At 40.7% G+C, this 8,801-nt stretch overlaps 1 pseudogene; it reads right to left on the reverse strand.

The window, feature by feature from the left end:
- Positions 1-369: 369 nt before the first annotated feature.
- Positions 370-3,096, reverse strand: LOC137281025 (monocarboxylate transporter 2-like; annotated as a pseudogene).
- Between the last annotated feature and the right edge of the window lie 5,705 nt (positions 3,097-8,801).

Below are 8,801 nucleotides of genomic sequence, written 5' to 3' on the forward strand. Positions count from 1 at the left end.
ATTCATTTCCTGAGGCACTCGCTTTCGCTTTTCTATTTTGGAAAAACGTATGTTCATTCATCGATTTGGAAACCAAAACTGTTGTATCTTTCATTTCGCTCAGCACATTCTCGGTTTTAGAAATGCGCTTAATCGAAATTAGAAGTACACACATTTGATGGCAGATATACGAGGAAGTGAATTGGTTGGCAGTCTTCCATGGAAACCAATTCGTGAACACCAGCCTAGGCTTGTTACTGTCTCTGTATGGACAGGTATGTATCCAAGTTGTCGTATGGAGCTAGAGATAACACTACCGTAGCTAGGTAAAATGATAATCTTCTATGGAATGTAAATCAACGGAGTATTCTCTGGTTGTTGCCGATTTCATTAATACTTGACATCCCCCTGTTGTACATCCGGAGTCAATGCATCCATTCTCTGTAAATCCTTTCTTCTTACCACCCCATCAGCTGCTGCCAACATTGAACTTAACACCATGGACGATCCTGTTACAATGAAACAGTACAGAGCAGTGAAGATGACAATGTAAAACATGTTTCCAAGAGAGTACAGATGGTGATACACGGCGACATGAAAGCTTGGCAATTTATATCATTCCACGTAATTATAAGACAGATCTCACAATTACTGAACCCTTCATTATCTGTGCACTGTGTGTATTCACTGGGACTGACGTAAAATCGTACCTGCAAACACGTAGGTAAAATCGTAAACGCCACTTAACTTATAAATCAAACCTGAAAATAAAGAGTAAGGTTACATTGGACAATATACTACCTGCTTTGAATAATCACATCAAGTCGATAGCGATATTTGTGTCCTCATGATCAAAACCCACTTTAGAAAAACTCATTGTGCTTCACGTTTGTGTGTTTGAGTGGAATATTTAAGCTTTCTGGTGGCGGAAGAAGCCTTGATAGGCTATATTCAAACAATGTAAAGATCAAACAGCAGATAAATGCAGCTGGTACTGATGACATGATGGGTGGACTGCTGCTGTACAATCTGATCTCACTGCTGAACAATCATCGAGTCTCGGGACTTTTGTTATTCCAGCGAATCTCCACATGTGTACAAAGTGTGAGACTAATTCCCGATGTTCCACACCATGATATTCCTGAGATATTGTTAACAGCAGCGAAAAGACTAAAACAAACACTAAAAACACTTCAAGAGAAAGTGTGGATGGATAGGTAGAAATAGGACAGGCTATGACCACCCATAAGCCACTGGAACCTCCTCCAAAGCCACCAAGGTAAGGACTATGGGACCGACCAGAGTATTCATACCTTGGCTGTAAGTCCCAAAGAGACTCCCAAATACAAGCTGTGTAGTGTATGTGTGCGAATAAAGAGGGAATAACAGCAGCAATATTCCAGATATGCCAGTAAAGCCTGTGTGAAGAGTGAAGTATGGGATTTTCGAATCGGAGGCCATTATTCCGGCAGCTAGTCTCGAGAATACACTTCCAACTCCCATTGCAGTGAACAGCGTTGCAGCCTGATCTGGAGAGCTTCCTTTTTGTTGGGCATAATATGGAAGATGGAACACAGCTGCTGCTTCGCCAAGTGCCCAGAGCATGATGCTTACATTGTATAGAAGAAATCCAATATGTTTTAGAACTCTAAAAGACATGAAGACTTTGCAAACATTTGATTCCAACAACCTGTCAATGTAACCTCTGTCAGTGGCTGTGTCTTCTCGCTGATCATTCCTACTTTCAGTTACACCTTGAGCCTGTTCCTTCCGCAGTGGTCTCAAGGTAACACCTGCAACGCACATGTGGAATTCTATTGCACCAAGGATAAGGAGCGTCCCACTTAGGTTGTATTGACTGAGAAGGTATCTCACCAGAGGTCCGGCAACAAAGAGACCCAAGCCTCCACCAGCAATGCACACACCAAAAGCTGTTTCGTGCCTCTTTGAAAAGTACTTCCCTGTTACAACGCCAACAACATTGCAAGCCAGACAAACACCAAATCCTGAAACAAAAACACATTAAGTATTTGTCCTGAAAAATACGAAAGTCCAAATAAGAATATACAAGTTTGTTTCACGCTCTTTGATAAACCGTCGTTACGTTTTTTTCTATAAGTTTATAAAGAAGACATTTGCGTGCTGCACATCATTGTATATCAATTCGAACGATGAGGATCTGAGTTAGAACTGATCTTCAGTAACCCATGCTTGTTGTAAAAGGCGATATGGCTTTATTATTGCTGAGTGCGTCGTGAAACTAAACTCACTCACTGATAGTATATCCTTTCCAAAAATACACATTGTTTACAAGGGTAAAGGTTTATTCTGATGCAATATGGTAAGAAGAGTACATACCTGATACAAGACCATAGGTGAGCACCAGGCCAAACGTCGTTTTGCAAAACGAGGCAACAGTCATGCCAGTTAGGGCTAACGCGGCACCAAGTATAGCTGCCACACGGGAACCAGCTTTAGCCTGTATCAGCCCAGCGACTGGACCTGTGAATTTGACAAAAAGCTGGAAAGACTGACGTGAGCGCCTTGTGGAGAGTATGTGTGCAAAGGGATACAATACCGCATATACTCAGATATTTGCCCATTTCTTTACTATTGGCATGAGTCATGTAGCCTTTCTACAAAAGTAAAAATAAACAACATGCATGTCATTGACGTTTGTCACTCTTGTAAAGCTTAAACGTATTCAGGCATGTCCCAAAGACTAACAGTTCCACTTACAGTCGTCTATGGTCTGAAGAAACCCTTGACATATGGCTCGTTGCCATAGATTATATTAATCAATCTGAAGTCTACAAACATGCAGTGCGTTTGATCAACCGGTTTCAGTTCGTATTTGCACATTGAAAATGCCGACAGTTTTGTGTAAGAAGACGACATTCAAATCCGATCATGCATACCTAGTAAAGTGCACGCTCCGAAGTTGGCTGAGCCTATCCATGAGGTCTTGGTCAGATCGTTTTCAATTTCCTCCAACACAGCGATGTTCATGACACCAGGAGAGTACACCAGTATTCCTGCCATGAACTGTAAAGTGAAGGCAGCTGCAAGGGTCACCCAAGCGTAACCTCGGTCTATGTTTGATCTGGATACTTCCATCGTTCCTGCACCAAGGAGGATATGTGCTTTGTAATGAAGCAGCAAGCAAGATCTCAGAGGAAAGAAACGATGATCTGTAAATATCTCTCTAATAGTGTGTAACTGAGTTGCGCGGTGATATGCATCAAATTTGCCAGCGAGCCAGACCATCCAGTCACTTCAGCTACCTCTGACGAAAAAATATGGAATGTGGAAGACCAGTCCCCACTGTATGATTGCGTGTTAGGCAGGTGTATGTGCTTTTGCATTGTACCTTGATAGCCTAAGCTCAGTCACTGCTGAATGTCTATTCCAAACACAGTATATAAAGATGACCGGGGTCGAAACAAGGTTTTCAATTTTCGCACGCGGAAATAAATATATACAGTGTTACATGACACGTGCGCATCAGTTGATACAATGGAGGATATGGCGACATGTATCAACAAAGTTAGTGAACCGGGTCACCCGATCCTGAGTTGCTGAAGGTCAATCCTAAACCAAATCCTCACGCCTTAAGTCAGATTTGAAAGATGATATTCAGCTATTTCTTGATTATTACATAACAGTATACGTCAAGGAAAAGTACTCAATACAGTTTGGGTTGACGTTTTATGTCATTACGTCGAAGTCATGGATGGTTTGTTCAGAAACATCAACCCAAACAAACCACGGTAGTTACTTTTGTTTCCACTACACTAAAACAGAATCCCGTGCTCCTTGAGCAAGTACCATGTGTTACAACAGAAGAGAATCAGAATCCTGTGTTCCTTGAGCAAGTACCGTATGTTACAACAGAAGAGAATCAGAATCTCGTGCTCCTTGAGCGAGTACCGTATGTTACAACAGACGAGAATCAGAATCCTGTGTTCCTTGAGCAAGTACCGTATGTTACAACAGAAGAGAATCAGAATCTCGTGCTCCTTGAGCGAGTACCGTATGTTACAACAGACGAGAATCAGAATCTCGTGCTCCTTGAGCGAGTACCGTATGTTACAACAGACGAGAATCAGAATCTCGTGCTCCTTGAGCAAGTACCGTATGTTACAACAGACGAGAATCAGAATCTCGTGCTCCTTGAGCGAGTACCGTATGTTACAACAGACGAGAATCAGAATCTCGTGCTCCTTGAGCGAGTACCGTATGTTAGAACAGACGAGAATCAGAATCACGTGCTCCTTGAGCGAGTACCGTATGTTACAACAGACGAGAATCAGAATCTCGTGCTCCTTGAGCGAGTACCGTATGTTACAACAGACGAGAATCAGAATCACGTGCTCCTTGAGCGAGTACCGTATGTTACAACAGACGAGAATCATAATCACGTGCTCCTTGAGCGAGTACCGTATGTTACAACAGAACATACAGAAACATGTGGCAGCTGCGATTGAATGGGGTAGTGTCAGCTGTTTATATTTTGACATCCTTCCTGTAATTATCCCTTGTGTAATGCTTCGGGTAAAAACTGACCCCAGGGCTCAATTTTCATCACAATAACGTTTCTATATTTTTCGCGTTTCACGCTCACACATTTTAAAAAAAAATATTTCTGTCAAAATGCATAGATCATAGTCGGGTAAGGAATTGTTGAACACGGACAAGGTGGAAATAATTGGTGTACTGATCACTTGTGGAGTAACCCATAATAACAATCTTAGTACCGAGGTACTGTGGAGTCCCAAACATGATACGTCTCTGTTGCGGGCTGCAATGTCACGGGAGAAAGGGACAGAGAAGAGCGTCAGCAAGCCGAAAAGTTAGCCACCATCAGAATGTTGTTTCAGTCACTCAGCAAGAAATTACGGAGGTTCTATTCACTTGGCCCTTTTCTCACAAACCACGAACACCTTTTTCCTTTCCGAGGTCGTTGCTGCTTTAAGCAGTACACGCCTTCGAAACCCAATAATGTTTTCCTTGTTAGTAGATGCTGCAGTGAAGCTTTCCTTGTTAGTAAATACTGAGGCATTTTATCCTCTGCAGTGCTATCCTTATTTGGGTAAAGTAAATGGCAGGTCCAGTTTCGCCATGGCGAAACTGTTTTCAAGGATCTGTCCCGTCAATATAGGGTCAGGGCGGGACATCACATAAGACGACTCCTTTACATCACGCGACCTTGCCAGTGACGACCTTGCCAATGATCTTGGGAAAGATGAATATGTGAATAGTGGGACTGCATTGATAATGATTATTAGCTGAATATTTCAACAACGTTAGCAGAGTTGAGTGACTTGCTCTTTGTGTGTCTTCATACCTCTCTGTCGTTTTGATGAATTATTAGAAAAAAAAAATTATTTAGTCCACCTTTTCAGACAGAATCTTGATTAAAAAATATTATCAGGGAACAAATATTCTCGGGCTATCAAATATGTAGTTATGTCATACTGTACACAATATCTTACACAAGGTGACCGGGGCACAAACACCATCTGTACACGGACATGCATGAACAAGAAATGATGACAAATGGGTTACTTGCATTGCTGTAATTTTCCTAAACACTCGTTCTTTAACGCACAATATTCGAGGTACAGACATAAAGATATCTAATCTCCAACTCAACCCCTACCCCACCCCTACCATGACTCAAATGGTCGGTGACTTACTGAAGCGGTGAAACTCGTGTGAGTTCGATAACATCAGATTCCACATGTAATGGTACATCCAGCAAGAGTTGAAACAGTCAGGGCAGGGTAGTGCTCTTTAATACACTGAATACGTTGGCTAATAATGACCGTGATATAATATACATGTGGATTTCATGTGTCGGTCTGATAGCATGTCTTTTGAAACTGGGTGATATCCACAAACATACTATATTTAAAGCGTCTTACCTCGCATGTTATATCCAAGTCAATGACGAACCAGTAAGGTAGCATTAGCTATGCAGTAACTTTTGGGGTTGGTTAAGTGTGTCATGAATATATGTATACATTATCTACATGTGTAATAGTACCTAGATGTTGTTGACAGGTGGTAACTGACTGCCAGTAGGGTACACTGCACGGAAAACCGGGTTGTGTACATTGAAGAGTATCTACATATGTGTATGTGCGACTATGCGTGTATAAGTGAGTTTATCTGGATATGTGTACGTGCGTATGTGCATGTATGTGCACGTGTATATCCATTTGTGTATGTGTGTGTGCATGTATGCGGGTGTATATGTATATCGGTATGTGTGTATATGTATATGTATTCGGGTAGGCATATGTTAGTATATGTACAAGCTTGTTGGTGTGTATATTCATGTATATGTATGTGTTTATGAATATGTGGATATGTATGTCATGTATATGTGTATGTGTGTGTAGATATGTGCATTTATGTATGTATGTATGTATGTATGTATGTATGTATGTATGTATGTATGTATGTATGTATGTATGTATGTATGTATGTATGTATGTATGCATGTATGTATGTATGTATGTATGTATGTATGTATGTATGTATGTATGTATGTATGTATGTATGTATGTATGTATGTATGTATGTATGTATGTATGTATGTATGTATGTATGTATGTATGTATGTATGTATGTACATATCTGAATGTGTATGTGTGTAGGTATGTAGGTGGGTAGACGGGTAGGTAGGTAGGTAGGTATACATGTTGTGTGTGTATATATAAGTACATGTAAATAAATGTGTGGGAGTGTATGTCTGTCTGTCCCCCTGTCTGTCTGACGGTCTGTCTTTCTGCCTGTCTCTCTCCGCGACTGCCTGTCTTCTGTCTACCTGTGTGTCTGGGTCGCTATGTGCCTGTCCGCGCGTTTAGGCATGAGTATATGCACATAAATCTTACACCACCTTTACATCTTACAAGTTGCATATGGTGTACATGTTTGAGTGTATGTATATATGTTTACACCTCACAAGATGTGTATGATATATAATTTTGAGTACATGTATATAAGTTTTATATCTTTCCATATTACAACCATGGTTATCACTTCCTACTATAATTGGTGTGTGCACATGCATGAGTTGTTTCCACAAATTCCATGAAAGATCTTTTCTTTCTAACCCGCAGATCATGATCTGCCTTGCTACTTTTTTCTTTTTTTTTCGTTTTTTGTTCCCCAAACCAAATGCTGATTTTGCGTCTTCCCGTCATGAACAGCTGATTCGAGTTCACAAAATGTATGTATATTTGCCTGGTTTGTCCTGAGAAACCAGAATCTATTTGCCTGTTTTGCTTGCCAATGATCTAGTCCATCATAAACTTGACTTAGTTCATGTTTCGTGGCCAGTCTTTACCAGTTATAGATCTTACTCCCACCACTGCCGCCGTTTATTTGACAGTTTCATGATTGATAATGCCAGATGACATTTCTCAATACAGGCAATCGGTGGGTTTATTCTCCCTAAAATTATCGTTTGATAAACCACGTCTGTTAGACCTTCATAAGTCTGTTGTAATGATGGCTTGTCCTTACGATGCTAGAATACCCCTAATGTTAACCTTGTTGCTCTTACTCTGTGGCGATGTCTATCCCAACCCAGGGCCATTTCACTACACTGAACTCAAGATTATTCATTTAAACATTTGCAGTGTTAAAGATAAAATCGATCTCATAAATGCAGAATTGAATGACTATGACATTATCTGTTTGACAGAAACTTGGCTCCGTGGAGGAATTTTCAGATCATTGTATTCAGATTCCAAGCTTTCAGTGTCCTTTCAGGAAAGATAGACCTACAAGGGGTGGTAGGGTCGCTATTTACGTTAAGAACACACTCATTGCTAAACGTATGGAAACATTAGGTAAGATTAAGATAAAGATAATATTTGCTCCCATGTCGAAAATACTGACTGGGAAAACGTACCTATCATCACCGGATATAAATATGAATACACATTTGTTCGTCAAACCTCTGTTATAGTGTCAGTGTTATACTTCAGGACAGTCTCTCCAAATATTTCTACAGACCACAAACTATGTAGCCAGGTTATATGATATTTAGTTATTATTATTCAATCTGCAATCTTGATCTTTATCACTACCACAGAGTACATTGTTTTGTCACCTAAATTGTTCCTCTTTGTCACTTCCATTAATTACTCTATATGACATTTATGGCCTTTATTGGTCATTCCCCATGACTTTGTCTGTCATCACATCAGCTGTAGAAGGAAGTGCTATTGTTTCTCTATCTGTCCATTGTTGAATCTTTGCCTGTCTATTGTTGTTAAAAACTATATATATGTATGCTCACATCTATACTGTACGTGAGATGTGAGTGTGGCATCCGACTGTCTTTGTAGGGACGACCGCGAGCAGGATTATGCCGCTCGCAGGAAAGGCCCTGGGGTTGAGCTGGAAGTCCGCTCACCTCATTCATGTATACTTATGTGTCATGTCTTGTGAAACCAAGTAAAGAAGTTTGAACAACTTAACTATGCATTTGTCTTCGTCAGCGTAATGTTCATCAAAATCATGAGCTAATTCACCACGAGCCGATGACTACATCCACTCGTTGACAACTCTATCACATATATGTGACTCTCATATAACAAAGAAAACTGTTACGATAAGAAGTAAAGATACCCTGTGGATGAATAGTAATATCCTCAAGCTCATTCGAAAATGGACTGGACGACATAAAATCGCGAAGCTAAAAACATCGTGAAGCCGATTGGGCTACTTTTAGAACAGGCACCCGTGGCGAGCCACCTCCTCGTGGTGGGTGCTGGGTAACGCCAAGAGCTCGCCGACACCCC

The sequence above is a fragment of the Haliotis asinina genome, chromosome 4 (genome assembly GCF_037392515.1).
Source record: "Haliotis asinina isolate JCU_RB_2024 chromosome 4, JCU_Hal_asi_v2, whole genome shotgun sequence".
Lineage (NCBI taxonomy): Eukaryota > Metazoa > Mollusca > Gastropoda > Lepetellida > Haliotidae > Haliotis > Haliotis asinina.